The following is an 18,834-nucleotide window of genomic DNA, read 5'->3' on the forward strand; positions in this document are numbered from 1 at the left end:
AAATTTCATCAAAATCGGATAACAAATAATAAAGTTATTGAAGTTTAAAATTTAGTAATATTTTGTGAAAACAATCGTCATGAATATTCATTAGGTTGGCTAATGATGTCACATCTCCACCTCCTGTTTTCTTATGTTATTTCATAAAATCATAATTTTTCATTATTTCATACGTGTGTGAATAATATGTCTCCCTTATAATGAAATAAGTTGCAGCAATATCTAACGCACTAAATCAGTTGTCAATCCAATTTTTGTGGTTCTTGGAGGAAAAAAAATGAATAATCCTATTTTTATATAATAAAATACAAAAGAACAAGTGGAGATGTGACATAATCAGCCAACCTAATGAATATTCATGACGACTGTTTTCACAAAATATTGCTAAACTTTAAAATTCAATAACTTTGCTATTTGTTATCCGATTTTGATGAAATTTTCGGCATTTTGCTCAGTGAATTCTATTCTATTCTATTTATTAAGCTATACATACTTTCAGCCTGGATCAAGCCTTTATAGGAGCCAATAAAACTAATTCGGGTTGGTTTCAGTTCCCCAGTTGAAACCTATAGTCATGATAGTGGATGGGTGGCTCTTTCTGATTTTATGTTTATTCAACGCGATGGAGATTATTTAAAATGTCGATGAAAAACTGCGAATATGAGATAGGGTCCAAGGAGGATTTTGTAAAACTTTATTACAATATTTGTGAATAAAAAAGAATAGATGACTGGGGTCAGGGACGTCCAAATAACACCCTTAAGAATAAAATTTTCCAATAATATTATTAAGTGGCTTGATGGTTTGAAGGGACTTGATATCTTGCCTTCCACCATTCCTAAAATGACCACCATGTCCGCAAATATTGCAAGGTGTTTCTTCACAAATAATTTCTGACACCAATATTTTTGCAATTCCCTTATTGCGCCAAAGGGCATATTGACGTGTGGGAATATGCAATCCCAACCAGACATCCCTTCTTTCACATTGCTATTTGCTGCAGATAAGAGTTCTTGACCTCTCATTAAGTTTGAACGTCGCTGTACAATATGTTGGTCATCAACACGCTTGAAAGTAAGCCGATGTGAACGCGCCCTGGACGCTTTTTAAATCACGGTCTTGAACTTTGTAAACTCCACATCTGCTCTTTAAGACCTTGCCCGACATCTAATGGTCGGTATTGACCTAGGATGTGGGATAAAGTTGAGGGACGAAGTAGGTTGTTTAAAGGTCAACCACTTTGAGTGCAAACTATCATTCTCTAGAGGCTTTGTTTAAGAAAGAAATGTTTTTGAGATACATATGGTTTTGGTTATTTGAAATTTACGAAATGGAAGGTAAATAATGATTGATTTCATTCACTATTTATATCAAATTTACTTCCGGTGTTGAGTACATGAGAGATTGTCCTTTCCCTTTGCCATTTATTTTAATCCAACTTTCACCCGAACCTCCACCCACATTCCTCACCCTCATCCGAATAAAAAAAAAATATATATATATATGTAAAAATGTTAACAAAAGTGTTTGGGGGAAGGTTAATAGATTAACAAATTTCAATTAGGTAAGTTGATGTCTAAATGCATTTTCAAAGAGTTTTGGACCTCCCCCACCAAAAAGAAATGTATATGAATAAAGTAAAAATAAAATAAATCAATAAATTGATAAATGAACAAAAATAACAAAGTAACATTGAATAGAATAAAGTAAAGTAAAGTAAAAATAAATAAATAAACAAATAAATAACAATTCAATAATCCACCCTCCAGCCTAGTGAGTGTTTTATTTACACAGTGACCGTATTAATCATGATAAAGTTAACTCATACTTTTAATCCCTGGTCCATCTTACTAATATTTGGTTTAAATCACTTCCGCTGTGACATATCAGCAAAGGGAATTATTCCATCGACCAGAGAGGCCATAGTTTACTTGAAAAATAAACTCTTGCACATGGTTATTAAATCATTAAAATTATATCATGGTGTCTTTAAACAGAATATACTTAGTTAGAAAACGCTAAATATATATACTAGATGGAAAAGCTGTTTATGTCCTGTTATTTTTGCAATTTTCTAGCTGGAATAGGATTTATCTCAATAGTAATAATGATAAGCAAATAGTAAACAAAATCAAAAGAATACTAGTATACATCTGACCACTTTATTCGGTCAATTTGAATGGATGAACGTTGTAAAATGTTCAGTGTATTTTCTGTAAATATCAACTCGATAAAAGGTGAAACTGCAAATCGATAGTTTCATTAACACATCTCGAAAATGACACCGATAATTTACGAAAACGCTTTCATTTACCAATGCACTGAGTAAGGATTCAGAAATGTAAATATATACCCAGTCGATCAAACTGACTGAACTTAGAAGGATGTCGAGTTGTACATTCCATTCTAACCAAGATTGATTTTTCCCTTACAGTGCAAGTATACTTTTTATAACGAAACAAAAAATGGCGTCTCAGTTTAGACCAGGAATTAAGAAAAAACTGAAGGGTCTCAAATCGATATTGCCAAAAGTTAAGCCGAAAATTGGTTGTTAGGTTGTGCTGCTATAAAGGAGGGAAATTTGTTAGACTTGTGCTTATTGCAAGCATTTTTAAATCTGTTTATTGTCATCTTTTCCAAAGCCTTTGATACACCGCCCAAAATGGTTTAGTCAAAATCAATGAATAGTGAAATGAATTGGTATGATAATACTGAAGTACATGTACGTACCATAGATTTTTGTCAGGTTTTTGTGACTTCACGACAATTTCCAAAATGAAATGTATCATATTTTTTTACCAGGAAGGGTATTAATACGAGAAGACATGGAAGAGTAAAGCGTGAAAAATGTTGTTTCAATCTAACAGAAAATGAAATAAGTTTATCACTGTAGATTTCATCAAAATCGGATGTAAAATAAGCAGTTTCTGGCATATTTTGAATTGTGTTTTGGGGCTCAAAATTTTGATATGCACTTCTTGTGCGATGTGCAAAAGAAGAAACCGATGGCGTCACATATTCACTATTCTTTTTTATTGATTAAATAAATTATCGAATATTTCGTTTCTTTCCCCAGTAGTGTAAACCTTTGTCTGATTTTTCATGAAAATGTTAATTTGTCTTTATGATTTGTAATGACTCTACATGGATTTCCTCTCTACTGTTAAAAATCTGTATAAAAAAAATGAAGTATTTGATATTTCATATCATAAAATACCAACTACCGTGGGTGTATGGCATCTGCGGCTCCCATAGTGGCATTTTACCAGGCAGGATGTGCACATAAACTGCAAAATGGAAATACTTGAAAACGCTTTAAATTTGTTATTCAATACCCGAATTTTGTGAAGTTTTAAGGGCTATACATGCTAATTTTAGTTATTTGATTGATTTCCCCTTGTTAGAATGAACGTGGTGTTGTGGCGGATTAATCCTTCAGACAAGAACCCTGCAATGAGATGCATTCAACTGAAAAATACGACTTATTGGTTATATTCATTATACAGATATTAATAATTATATATAAATATATATATCTTATATTATTCATATTTGTATATATATATATATATATAAATATATATATCTTATATTATTCATATTTGTATATATATATATATATATATATATATATATATATATATATATATATATATATATATATATATATATTGAGAGAGAGGAGAAAGAGATAACCTTTGATGCTTGCCTTGCTTTCTTAATGTACCGACAGACATTCTTAATGGAGACTAAAGGATTTTTATCTTGGTTTATTTCGTGTTATGGAAATTTCCGAGTGTCCAAATAGGGTCTTTAGGAGTTAATCAGCATATTTGGAGTCACTAATACTTATAAAGGGTTGGATTATGAATTGGGATTGAATGGTGATGGATCCATAGGGAGTTTAAATCTCGTTACTGTGAATTAAAAGGCCACCGAAGAGTATGCCTTCCTGAAATAGTCTAAGTACATTTTATTTTCTAAATGTAGGCCTATAGGCTGAGACATTTAATTGAATATTCCAATTTTAGTAGGGTCATTGGCCCACAGTTGTAAAACCAACCTGATAATATCGAAATTACATGTATGTTGTACCTGTCTGCTTGTGGGCAAACGTATTATTGAGGACACATTTTCTGGCGCTATCTATATAGCAAATGTTCAAATATACAGTATGAAAGACGTTCGTCATGCTATATAAGTTTATAATGTATCTGGGCAACACTTGGAAAAGTTTTAATTGTGAAATTATAAACTTTATTATCATTCATGGATTTTTTTGCTCGGTTCCTGGTGCGTTATTGAAAGGTTCATTTTTCGCTCGTATTTACACAATAACGTTGGTATAATATGGGGGTGTGCAGCTAAAGACTTTTACGGGTTACTCATTTTATTTTGATCATGAATAGTTGAATTACTTCCTTTTAATCCCATAGTAAGTTAATAAGCTTTATTTTTCCCCTGAATGTATCTTCTATCTTGTTAACATTCAGTCTATATCCACTACGTTGTCGTACCTTTTGCATTCCAAAGTCTGTACTTTATCGCAATTTCTGCAAACACTAATTAAGATTTTGCAGAATTAAAGGTAATTACCTAAATATATATACGTTTACAAAAAGATTCATTCGCATACAAAATTGGAATGTGTGGGTTTTAAAGTACTTTATGAAAAAAATATCCACTGCTGGTTAGGCTAGTCCCCTAGTCCTATGTACCCACTTCTGTATTTTTTGCAGTTGTTTATAACACGCGTCACTCAATTACCATGGGGCTATAACTTGGAGCTCCATGCCTTTACATTGCTACTTTCTACGAAGTAGATTATCGCCGTTACGCATAATTACACTTTGGTTTTATTGTGATGTTTTATTGGATCGATGAAGTCCTTTGTATTACATTGTAAGATGTGACACACACCAGTCATTATTGTTTAAATCCCTTCATGTAAGTACAGTATGGGGAATCTTAAGGTCTCACATAGTCGGTCACTGTTATGTAACTTGTGTATCGCCCCATATATAGGCCATTACAGGTATGTTACGTTTATGACGCATACAAACGAAACCAGCTTCACGCACTATGTATGTAAGTAGAGATAACATTGTTGTTTTGTTTTGTGATTCCATTCTCATGCCAAGTTAGCTACAATATCCAACATGATAGACCTACATATTAGTTTTTGTATCGTGGCAAATTCATGAGAGGTTTTATTTCGATGAATAAAATTTACAAGTATAACGGAAGTAAAGTAACGTAAGGGCGGTATAATATTTGAAATTCCTCACCGTCACAGTCCGATTGTTTATCTGGCGCGCTACTGAGTAAATTTCCGGCGCCTTGTGCTATTGGAAAATGATATAAGCTAATTTTTAGGCATGAATTTTTAGCCACAGAAAAAAAATGTTAGGAAATAGTCCTCGATATATATTTTTTATGCTTCACGAATTGTCCATGGCAGAGCATAAGATACAACATTTTTGTCACAAAATCAAACATTGAAGGGAAGGGACAAACACACCTTCACGTTTACGATATCATTTATCCCCTCGCTTTATTATTCTTACTTTACCTTTATCTACAGTTTTACCAGAGTTATGATCTCTAACCAAAACACGATTATAGTTGACAGTCTTCGTCACCAGACATTGCCGAAAAATATTCTTGTTTTATTGTATAATACCTTGATTTTACCATACTTGAATTATTGCAATATGGCATGGGGTAATGCCTTCCAATCACATATTAACAGAATATTTCGTTTGCAGAAAAAAGCCATGAGAATTATAACTCACTCTTCTTATCTCTCCCATTCTGGACCATTGTTTACATCTTTGAAAATTTTGAATATAATGGATTTTAATAGAATGAATATTGCACTTTTCATGTTTTCTATAGAAAGGATCTCTTGCCCAATTCCCTTAAGAATTATACATTTGTACATACTTATTCAACAAGAAATGCCCAGAATATCCATATTTCACAGTGCAGTACTTCCATCTTCAAAAACAGTATATTTTATCAAGGACCAGTTATTTGGAACTCAATCCCTTCTGACATTCAATCAAGCCCTTCGGTATCTGTTTTTAAAAGGAAATACAAAACATTTTTATTGTCAAAGTCTTAGATTTAATTTTGGTTCTCCCCCCCCCCCCATTCTCATTCGGTTAAGGTTTAGTTTGTTATGTTTTTGTTTTTTTTTCTCATTGAATTGGTGATTATATGATGTTTTGAATATTTCTTTAAGTACAATTTCGGTTATGGGTTGGCCTCAAACAAGGTTTCTTCCTTTTTGGCCATTGCCTTCCTCACTTTCTTTAAATTTGATATTCATTGTATTCACATTGTCTATTTTTAATGTATTTTTATCTTGATCTCTTGAGGAGAAATAAATGAAACTTGAAACTTTGTCACCACGTCTTCAATACCATCCCGCTCATACTTGTTACAATTATAAGACATACCTACAATGGATATTCTGGACATATTCTGTCAATAAGGCGCGTAATGTGAAATTGGAAGGAAATTCCCCTTTTTAAATTGAGGAATCACCTTAGGTCAATCATGTCATAATAAGTAATTGTTACTCAAGATCTGACACCGTGACTTCGAAAAAGGTGTTAAAAAAATAAGACAGTATGACCGAGGTTGCATAATTATCTTTGATATCAGCGCCGTCACTCTTATCTTGCCTACGCAAATGAATCTGTATTTTTTTATTTATGAATTATGGAACTTCCTTCTAAACTTGTTTCCGAATAGGAAAAAAATGGATCATAATATTTCAAGGATTTCTAAAAGCAGGCTATTGTCATTGGAAATATGACTCTGATATTGACATTATGCACTTCCCGCCATGCATTATAACAAGACATCATGGATTTCAACCCACTGTTTTCATGAGAATGTGACAACTTGGCACACTAAGTTGTTGTTAGTACAAACATATCCCAGGTCGTATTTAATTAAGCATAATCGTTCAGAACTTGAACTTCTGAAAAGTAGAAATCTTTAATAACTCCTTTGTTGCAGACGTGCAAAATTTCTAGAGAGAAATTCTAAGGGACGTTCACTTCAGCGTTGTTATACGTGATGCATAAATAAATATGTGTATGAAATTTATCACGATAATAAATTGGATTTTCATTGTGATATTCAGTGATATTTAATATTACAAAGGTCAATAATGACTTGGCACTCATTGCCCAATCATTTGATAAGGAAGCATTGAAGTCAACGCCAAGTAAGCAAACTATCATGACCAATGGCGGATCAGAGGGGGGGGGGCACAGCTGACCCGTCCCCCCCTTTGAGAAGCAAAATTGAATTTTGAAATGTAAAAATGCCGTTTAAAACAGGAGTGTGCCCTCACCCTTTGAAAGTAAAGACTTTTTTTTGCTTGTTGATTTTTTTTTTTTGGGGGGGGGACGAAATGCCCTTAATTTTTGGTTAAAACCCTTTTTTTGCTTGTCAATTTTTTTTCGAGGACGAAATATTTTCATTAATACTTGGTTAAGAACCTTCTTTTTGCTTGTCAAATTTTCCGGGGGGATGTCCCCCCCCCTTGAAAAAGCCTGGATCCGCCCCTGATCATGACCATATTGGACTCACTTCGTCATCAGCAATATTTTTGTTGCTCTAGTGTGGTACAGGGGTAGATTTGGTAGTGAGAAACAAGCGTCTTGATATCTTTGTCAGCCCATTGAGTTAACCATTTAATTCTAACAATATTTATGGAAATATTACTTTACAGAGTAGGATAAAAAAATAATCTAAACTCATCTTCCTTTTAATAAAAAAAATCTTAAAATAATCCACCAAAGATTTTTTTTTATCAGGAAAGAAAGTGCCTATTACATGGTCTAACTTAATTCATGAAGAAAAACAATATCACACGATTATAACAGTATATGAGCATGATAAAAAAGTATTAGACTTTAGGCAGTTAGGCCTGTAATTCTTGGCGAAGGTCAATTTCCCTGTACAGCACTAGAAAAGGGTATTTGTATGTTACTCGAAAATTTTCTCAAATCTCAAGTCAGCTTTCGATTTTTTTTTCTTCTCGACTCTTAAGTCTTGTCCATGAAATAAATTTTCCCGTCCACCAAACCTTCAAAATTTTCTCTCAATATTTTCTCACCGGGAGTTCGATGACTTCCCATTGATAAGATTGATTTTAACGCCTGGCTATCCTACCATGAAAAATATCGTTAACTTTTGCAAACATAATCAGCCTATACATCGTTCTACGGATACAAGGTTTGCTCACCCATGATGTAGTACAATAGCTTCAAACATGTGGAAATAAAGCAAGAAAAGTCGACGGTAATGTTGTTGGAAAAATAAAGGTTTTATTGACAGACATCTTTAATTTCCAATATAAAAGTACAAAGGTTTAATCCCTGAATAAAGTTAAAAGTCATGCTCGTCGTTATTCACAATGTCTATTTGATTATTGATTGGATGATCCCCTCTGTGTATAACAAAATGTCATGCAAATTTGTTTCACTCCAAATAGTTTTTCACTATCCCTCTGAATGAATCTCTCTATGAAAATAAAAATCTGTTCTTCTCCTCATACCTCTCCCTCCTTATGTCTTTCTTTATTTCTCCCGCTTCGGCCTATCCCTCCTGTCAGTCTCTCACCCACCTCTCTCAATCTCGTTCCATATCTTTCTTTATCTATCTATTTTTATCAACTAAACAATCACATTACCTTGTTATACTTCTCTTATTTAGCAATTTGACAACCACAGAGTGTATAGGTACATTATCATGTTGCCTGAATAGGCCTTCTCCAAGCAGTATAGGCAACATCCCGCCGGGATTCTATTCATAAGGAAATCCTCGAAATCCACAATTATTTAGGGATTAGTTTGATTCTATTGGGTCTCCAAAATAATGAATCTTGATAATATGAAGAAAAAACCTCTAGGAAAACATTCCTTAGAACTCGTTGATCAGTTACATAGCGACAAAAAGGAGAATATTAATGGCTTATCTCTATGAATTGTCCAAGATGGCGTGAGGTTTTGATCGGGTCTTCTAAAATCATCGATCTGTTCCTTGTGCGAGCAAAGATTCTACCCCTCGGGTAAAATATGATACTTAAATATACCGATTTGGTGTTGTATGTCCTTGTTAAGCACTTGGAGCAAACCAGACGGGTTTACTTTATATTTTCACATGTAGTTCAAGTTTAACCGTAATCCCAAGAGCCAGTTATTTTGTTGATTTTTTTGCAACATGACTCGACGACGGTATTTCTTTGAAATAACCCGACATATTTGTCACTTTCCCAGTTTAGCCAGCGGCTCTCTCGTGTGTGCTTGCTTCTCTCTATTTCATTTGGCTCGCTGACTATCTCTCCTTTTGCATAAACAAATCCCCACGCACCACCCATCCCCACTGATCTCCCACCCACACAAACTCTCATCGTACTTCCAATCCATGGAACTTTTTTTACATTGATTTTTTTTTAATTCTTTATTTGTGTATTGTGTGGCAAAATGAATACTTTCGTAAGATTCAACTCGTATTAACATGTTCATATCAGTCGTAGATATTAAATTGATGTTTTCGTTTGGTGATTATATACTGCTTCAAAATAGAGAGCTATAAGGCTACCAAGATTCTGAATGAGTTAAGCATGTGAGCCTATTGACTTGTTGGTGACAGGAAAGGGATCAAGGATTAATGTTGATTAATCCGCGTAGACCATGCACTTTCCTTTTAAACTCCGAATCATCGTCATCAAGAAACGCATCTTGGATGCATTTGAAGATGCTTCTCAGCCCCCTTGGAATATAATCTCATGTTTACTTTCATGTAATCCATTCCTAACATTCGATTAAGCTAGACCTGTGCCGTCGGACCCACTCAGACAGTGACATCTGGTTCCCTGGGGGTTGTCTATTTGCTCAACCTAGATCCTTGACTTGGTATTTTGTAGATGAATTAATGTGCAGTGGAAAAGATGTTACCACTCTCAAAGATTGGTACATGCATGTAGGTGGTCACGAAATTCAGAAATTGAAAAACATTTACAACCGATTTTTCAAGAAACATTCTTTAAAGGGCTTTCAGTTTCCTGTATCTGCTCTTGCATATGTCATAAGGTGCAAGCTTACTGATCTTGACTTCGTAGCCTTGTTTATACTCGCTAATTTGGAGGATTGAAAATGAACTACATGTATTAAGTCAGTCGATCTCACCACTCCTCTACCACTTAACTCTTGCAACCCTTACAAAAATATCCACACTACACCACATATAGTCCGGCAGCCCAGGAGGTTTATTCAACCGAAAGCCGGACAAGCAAATGACCCCATAGCTGGATGGCATGGACCTTGAAGTTTACAAAAATGCATTGCTGCCGGGTTCTATGCGTGGTCTTCCCTCCGAAATGACGTAATATATGACGTCACTACAAAATGGCCCTATTTCACCATTTATCAGACATTGTACACATAGCATGAAGTCAAGGGAGAATATCTCAGCCAAATCATGCTTTTTTTTGTATGAAATTTTCAAAATATATTGTTCAAGTAGTGCACAAGAGATATGCAAAATTTCACGAACAGAAATTATTGTTTACATATGCAAATTACGTAATGAAATTTGCATATCATTAGTTTTGGAGATTTCTTGCATTAAAAAATGTCAAAAATCGATTCAGAAATTTATTTTCTTTTTTAGTGTACTTTATTTGATATATTTCCTCTCAAGCATAATATCATTCTCTTTATCTATATCTCTACTTTAAGAAAATATATGTCAGTAATTGGAAATGACATTATAGACTGTGATTTCAGCCCCCTTTTCAATATGGTGCGCACATAGAAATCGTGCGTTTTTTGGCCTATTTTCACCATATAGCTGAGGTGTGCGAACGATATGCCTACTTTATTGATGTTTCCTGCATTTTGCATGATATTAAATCTTCCAAACAACATATTTTCATCTTCATTTTGACTCTGGTGATAAATCAATGATTTCAGCAAAGATTGATTGCCCATTGGGCAGTCTATAGGCTACGTTTTCAGCCTAGTTTTCAACAACGAACCTATACCATGTATGACTGCATCGTTGTAGTCGAGTCGGATAAGGGGTTCCTGTGTACCATCAAAATATTTTTCACTCAACGTTTTGGTATTACTGTCTAGTTAATGAATCTTGATGTTCCCTTCCCAAAATCGTGTCCAACGGGGTTCAAAATTGATATCTTTGGCGGCCCTCTTGGACTTTTTTCAAATGAAAATCAATTACTTTCATATTTAATTGCACAGAGTCTGACAATGGGACAATCTTTTAATCAATACGCATTTCACTATGATTAGGATAGAAGAAATCGATTGAATTCGTTTTCTTATAATATATTTTGAAATAAAAATTATCCCGAAATGGGCATTATTTTGGTCAAAAATTTGCATGTGCATTGATATCTATCTGTTCAATCATTAGCATCAACAACTATTTGAAAATACCAGCATTCGACACGAAAGAGGATATAATATACCGATAATACTAAAACGCTTCATGACAGTATGTCTTAATTTGTTAAGTTAAAGGGCAAATACCATTATTGCCCATTTATTGGAAAATATGCCACTTTGGAGCCCCAATTGAGGCAAAAAACGGTTCTGATATGGAATAAAGCCACTTTCATTCTTTTTAAACTACATGGAGATAAAAAGGGTAGAGTTTCCTCTATCTGCTACTAGCATACTGAAGTATATCCCCTTCAGGGAGCGTCGAAATCACCCACCCTTTTTTTCATATTTTACCTATTTGTGGGAAAATATGCTTTTTCAAGCCCCCATTGAGGCAAAAAGTGTTGCTGCTATGTAGTAAGGCACTTTTATTGTTTTTAAACTATATGGAGACGAAAGAGTAGAGTTTCCTCTATCTGCCACACAAAAGGGGTGCTGGTACAGCAAACCCTTCCCCCTCTGAGGACTGCTGAAGTTACCCGATAATTATACGTATTTTGCCCGTTAATGGGAAAATATGCTATTTTCGAGCCCCCATTTGGGGCACAAAGTGCTTCTGCTATGTAGTAAGACCACTCTTATTGCTTTTATTTTTTAAACTATATGGAGACGAAAGAGTAGAGTTTCCTCTATCTGCTACATATAAAGAGGTGTTGGCATGTTGGAATATACCCCCCTTAGTGGGTCGCCGAAATTACCTACCCTATTTCATTATACCTATTTATGGGAAAATATGCTATTTTCGAGCCCCCATTGAGGCAAAAGTGTTTCTGCTATGTAATAAGGCCACCTTTGTTATTTTCAAACTATATGGAGACGAAAGATTAGACTTTCCTCCTATCTGCTGCATATAAAGAAGTACTGATACAGTAAAGCCTACCCCCTCTCGGAACTGCCGAAGTTACCCGCCCCTTTTACGTAATTTGCAAATTCATGGGAAAATGTGCTATTTTCGAGCCCCCATTGAGGCAAAAGGTGTTTCTGCTATGTATTAAAACCACTCTTATTGCTTTTTAACTATATGGTGACAAAAGAGTAGATTTTCCTCTATCTGCTACATATAAAGAGCTGTTGGCATATTGGAACATACTCCCCTTGGGTGTCGCCAAAATCACCTACCCAATTTCATATTTTAACTATTTATGGGGAAAATATGCTATTTTCGGGCCCCCATTGAGGCAATAGGTGTTTCTGCTATGTAGTAAAACCACTCTTATTGCTTTTAAACTATATGGAGACAAAAGAGTAGATTTTCCTCTATCTGCTACATATAAAGAGCTGTTGGCATATTGGAACATACTCCCCTTAGGGGGTCGCCGAAATCACCTACCCCTTTCCATACTGTACCTGTTTATGAAAAAATGTGCTATTTTCGAGCCCCCATTGAGGCAAAAAGTGTTTCTGCTATGTAGTGAAGCCAGTTTCATTCTTTTGAAACTACGTGGAATTAAAGGAGTAGACTTTCTTCAATCTGCTGCTAATAAGTGGTTGCACAGCAAAGTCTATCCCCTCCGGGGGTTCCGAAAGTCACCCACCCTTTTTCCATATTTTTTTCCAATATGGGGAAAATCTGCCAATCTTGGAGCCTCTGAAGAAGGTAGCAGTCGATGTGCCAGCACTTTTTTTACATGAAGCTGATAGAAAAAATGCCTCTTCTTTTATTTCCAAGTGGTTTCCAAAATCAAAGCTAGCTTTACTATATAGCAAAAATGCCCTTTTGTCTCAATGGGGGCTCAAACATTGCATTTTTTTACAATAAAGAATGAAAATAGACATAAAAGTTGGAAGAGTTCGGCAGCCCATGAAGGGGAGGGTTTCAGTGTGCTACCACATCTTTATATGTAACTGATAAAGAAGATCCTATTTTATCATCTTTATGTGGTTACAAAACAAAAACAAGGGCTTTACCGCAAGGCAGCAACACTGTTTGCCTCAATGGTTCTCCAAAACGACGAACTTGCCGAGAAATTGGCAAGATACGAAAAAAAGATTGGGTGACTTTGGCAGCCCCCTGAGGGGTAGGCTTTGCTATGCCCCAACTATGTAGCTGATAGAGAAAAGCCTACTCTTTTGTCCCTAAGTGATTTAAAGGAAAAATTAAATACTCAAAACAAAATTTTACCACATTGGGGGCTCCGAAAAGCACGATATCATAATAGTCAAGCTATGGATAATGGTGTGGTACGTAACATTTTACTGGTTCTTGTGGGACTATGCTTTAAGGTGCCCGAGAGTAATTGCATGCAAAATGAAAATGCAGAGCACTGCCTCGAACTTCTATCTTTTTCAAGAGATTTAATTATCATAAAAATTGTTCTGTGTAGAAAACGCCTTTTACCCTCATACACGTGATACAAGTAATACATACCTTTCTATCGATCGCTAAGCACGTTACATGCATTTCTGCATGTTAGGCACATGTTAGGCGATCGGATGCAAGACAAAACAGATAGATGTCAATTCAATGCACATGAACATTTTGGTTCAAAATTTTTGATGAATTCTTTTTTTTCCAAAATATATTAACCGGACTATTCAGAAAACAATTTCAACCGATTTCTACTATCCACATCATAGTGAAATGCGTATTGATTTAAGATTTCCCATTGTCAGACTTTGTGCAATAAAATATGAAAATAATTGATTTTCATTAAAACAAGTCCCGGAGGGCCGCCAAAGATATCAATTTTGAACTCCGTTGGACACGATTTTGGGAAGGGAACATCAAGATTCATTAACTAGACACTTTAGGCAAATACCAAAACGTTGAGTGAAAAATATTTTGGTGGTACACAGGAACCCCTTATCCGACTCGACTACAACGATGCAGTCATACATGGTATAGGTTCGTTGTTGAAAACGAGGCTGAAAACGTAGCCTATAGACTGCCCAGTTGGCAATCAATCTTTGCTGAAATCATTGATTTATCACCAGAGTCAAAATGAAGAGGAAAATATGTTGTTTGGAAGATTTAATATTATGCAAAATGCAGGAAACATCAATAAAGTAGGCATATCGTTCGCACACCTCAGCTATATGGTGAAAATAGGCCAAAAACGCACGATTTCTATGTGCGCACCATATTGAAAAGGGGGCTGAAATCACAGTCTATAATGTCATTTTCAATTACTGTTATATATTTTCTTAAAGTAGAGATATAGATGAAAAGAATGATATCATGCTTGAGAGGATATATATCAAATAAAGTACACTAAAAAAGAAAATAAATTTCTGAATCGATTTTTGACAATTTTTTATGCGAGAAATCTCCAAAGCTAATGATATGCAAATTTCATTACGTAATTTGCATATGTAAACAATAATTTTGTGTTCACGAAATTTTGCATATCGCTTGTGCACTACTTGAAAATGTATTTTGAAAATTTCATTCAAAACAAGATGATTTGGCTGAGATATTCTCCCTTGACTTCATGCTATGTGTACAATGTCTGAAAAATTGTAAAATAGGGCCATTTTTAGTGACGTCATATATTACGTCATTTCGGAGGGAAGACCACGCATAGAACCCGGCAGCAATGCATTTTTGTAAACTTCAGGGTCCATACCATCCAGCTTAGGGTCATTTGCTTGTCCGGCTTTCGGTTGAATAAACCTCCTGGGCTGCCGGACTAATACCTCCGTCATCTCCTCTCAACACGCTCACCACTTTATTTCACTATTTATGTTTGACTCGCTCACTCTCCACACTATACAATGCGCCTTTCTAACTCAATAGCATCAATTTGTCATTACCAAAATAGTTAAAACAGACATTATAGATTTTCCCGTGATATTTTAAAGCTTCGTCATTTATAATGTAGCAATAATTCGTCAAGCATTCAGCATTAACTCCGGTAATCATTGGTAATGATAACCGACATGTCCCTCTCCACCCCGCCTGTCGCCCTACGTTACAGCACCAACACGTTCTTAGTTACCATGGAGACGTATCACTTCTATTACCATCATTTATTCATTGAATCTCAATCGGATACTTGGAGGAACAGTGCAGGCACGTGTGACATATAGGATGATGAATATCCCTCAGTTCATTCTCCTTTTATCAAATCAAAATGAAAATATGAAAATGGAAATGAAACTCAAAATTCAATTCGATGGTGGATGGCGACGTTGGTCGTACATGTATGTTCCGGGTAAATTTTACCTACTTGTTTCCACGGTAAAATTCAAACCATTTATTGCCTTTTGAAACCTGTATTTTGATGTTCGAAGTGTGTACATTCAAATCAGTTTGTGTTAACTTTTGTAAAAAGTATAAATCAGACAACATTTAAGTAGTAGTGAATATCTTCTGACTGAAGACTTCTCGAACTCAATCTTATATTTAGTTGCGAATTTCGACAAAATAAAGTATATCCATATCATATTTTACACGTAAGTATAATTTATATCACAGGGGAAACTGTATTCTGTGCACATTTAGTATAGATATGGCGTTGGATACCCTGGAATTTCGTTATCGCAGTTGTGGCTGGTCTGAGGTTGAATCGGCTACTGTCTTGATTATTCTGTCCTTTCATTAGGTTCGAAACGTTTGTTGACTTTTTACTTGTAATTACTTTCAAGAAGGGGAGGATCCTTTTGTATATGATGTTTACAGAGTTCATTGTAAATACGGACGTAGGCCTACGTTTTTACTGCTTGGGAGATTTATGATACATTCAAGGAAGAATGATAGAAGTTTTGTTCTTTTTATGTTTTATTTTGACAGATTGCAACAAGTTCGTCTCAGGAGTTGGGTCACATTCACAAAACTGAAAAGAACGGAACTGTTTGAGACTCGTTGAGACAGAACGAAAATTCTAGGTGAGAATAATCAAATAATATTTTCTTAATAATATGACTAATCATTGGGGTTTTCTTTTTTTTCGGATGGTTGGTGGGTACATGTCATTTATGAAGAATCAGGACATTGTTGAATTTCCATAGTTGATACTGATTTGATAAATCAAAAACTTTGTAAGACGGGCCCAGATTTATAGTCCTACTTGCGATTCATTTTCATCCCCACTGTGTTATTCTGTAACTGTTATAGGCCTTCCATTTTCTTTACTGCATACCTCCATAATTGTGGCAAATTGTGGCAATTTTCTTGATCGGAGTGAATTTCTAAAGATTTATTCATACTCTACACTTTCGTGATTGCAAAATGCCTATAGAATGCTTCTTTTTAGATTATACCATTATGTGATAATCCTATAATTTTGTCATTTTAGTAACCCATGCCCCTTCATGTTGTTGAGTGCTGTAATCGTATTGGTAGGCTAATCCTTACGCCTTTTCGAATGACCTCATAGTAAAGATACGTCTCACTATACTCTTTTAAATTGAGGCAATCCAAATTTCTAATTTTTGTAAAATTTACAACCATGGGGATTTTTTAAGGCCTTTTTTTTTGGGGGGGGTGTTGGATACAGATTACCCCTAACACCTTGACTTGGTGTTTACATAAAGCCGATTTATACTGACTTTGTAGGGAATCCCTTGCTTATAAATCGAGTACCCGAACCTTCTCTTGTCATGACTGTGAATTCAAGTGTCAGATATGCTAATTTTTCAAAGAATTCCAACATAAATGTAAACCATTACGGGTTTAAAATGCCGATCTCCGTGGTGTACTTATTACGACCATGGAAGTGATGACGAAGCACGTCGAGTGAAATCTATTCGTTTGATCACGCGACTCGTCACCACACGTGACCGAGGACGAAAGAGTAATTGGAAGTTAAAAGGTTTTAAACGCTTTCATAAAATGCACTTTTAACAATTATTTAGTTTGTTTAATTTATATATTTTTTCAGGGGCGGATCCAGGATTTTTGGAAAGGGGGGGGACACATTTTCCCGAGGATAAATTAGACACACTTATGTTTTAACGGCATTTTTACATTACAAATTTTAATTGTGCCTCTCAAAAGGGGGCACGGACTGGCTGTGACCCCCCCCCCCCGGACCTGCCAGTGTTTTTTTTTTTAATTCACTTTCAATTCTCACCTGCTTCCCATCTTGATTTTCTATTCTTTCTCTTGTTTCCCTTGCCTTCTTTATATTTGCTCTTGCTTGAGTTTTATGAGTCTTTTGTTTCTTTTTCATTTACTGTCTGTGTGATTTTAACCCCCCCCCCCCAGAAAAAAAAATAAAACGAGCCGGGAAAACTGATGGTTATGGATTTTATGTTTTCACTTGCTCATTCGCATAATTATTACAGAAATTATTTGAATAATTTGGAATACGACTAGCAAAATATTTGCTTATTATTGATTACTGTTTTAGTCAGGAAATTTGTGGATTTTACCACTGGACGATAACCAAATTAACGTCGTGGAATGACTCCAGGCTCAATTTCTTATTTAATTAATACTGATTTTTCTCCCTTTCTCACCCATACCCAATTCTACATAGGTTTAAAAAATCAGACCAGTATGAAACCAACCGATGAACTGGTCATGAACCGTTAATTCATTTTGCAGTTGACGACAATTTAGATTTTCACCGGGTTCTCGATACACCGTTCTACCGTAATTACAATATCGTCCAATTCTTTAGTGTCATGTCCAGGCCATCGGGTGCTAATTGAAACGAATTCTGAATGTCAACTGCAGTTTGTAAATGAGTACTCTAGCCCTATTAGGAAATCAAACATAATTAGTGTGCTGGGTTGCTGTGTTTCGAATTAGTTGATGGGGGTGATATATATCACGTGGGCAGAACTATGATGATGATGATGACGACGACGACGAAGATAGATAGATAGATAGATAGATAGATAGAAGGAATGAAAGATAATTAAATAATTATTGTTGATGGGAAGATAGGTGGCTCAGGATGGATGACGGAATAGAGACAATGGTGTTGCTGACGTATACAGTTTGGTTCTTAAAAAGCAGGATTAAATAGACATCATATATCTCTGATCTTTTTGCTAAAGTATTAAAGATATAGGTCTACCTGCATGCAGACCTAAGTATAACTCAACGATTTTCGAGTTCAGAACATTCTTCTCCCATCGTAACCACCATAAACGAAATCTCAAGTTTGTCGACACACCGTAACATCATCATCAACAACGACAACATATCGATTCTATGCTCTGGTATGTGTCAATCATCATTGTACATACCATCACAGCTATACAGTGATATGATATAAAAGTACATTTAACCAGTGGTGAAGGAGAGGACACCTGCTTTTGACATAATGTAGTTTAAGGTCCTTTTTCTACCAAGAAGGGATGTCTCACTTGGTCTTTTACTACCTTTTCCAAGTAATTGTCATCCCTCCATTTGGTTTTAAAACAATTTTCATATCGCGCCACCCCAGCC

The 18,834-nt window shown here is 35.2% G+C and overlaps 1 protein-coding gene across 2 annotated transcripts in view; it reads left to right on the forward strand.

The window, feature by feature from the left end:
- Positions 1-18,834, forward strand: part of LOC121424494 (protein FAM167A-like) — a 42,616-nt gene that overhangs the window by 6,236 nt on the left and 17,546 nt on the right. The window contains exons 1-2 of one of the 2 annotated variants that reach the window (XM_041620214.1): positions 4,984-5,088; positions 16,225-16,319. The gene's annotated coding sequence lies outside the window, so the exon portion shown is untranslated. Of the gene's footprint in view, positions 1-4,983; positions 5,089-16,224; positions 16,320-18,834 lie in introns of those variants that run through there. The other variant, XM_041620204.1, reaches the window with a different exon arrangement.

This window comes from Lytechinus variegatus, chromosome 1, assembly GCF_018143015.1.
Source record: "Lytechinus variegatus isolate NC3 chromosome 1, Lvar_3.0, whole genome shotgun sequence".
Lineage (NCBI taxonomy): Eukaryota > Metazoa > Echinodermata > Echinoidea > Temnopleuroida > Toxopneustidae > Lytechinus > Lytechinus variegatus.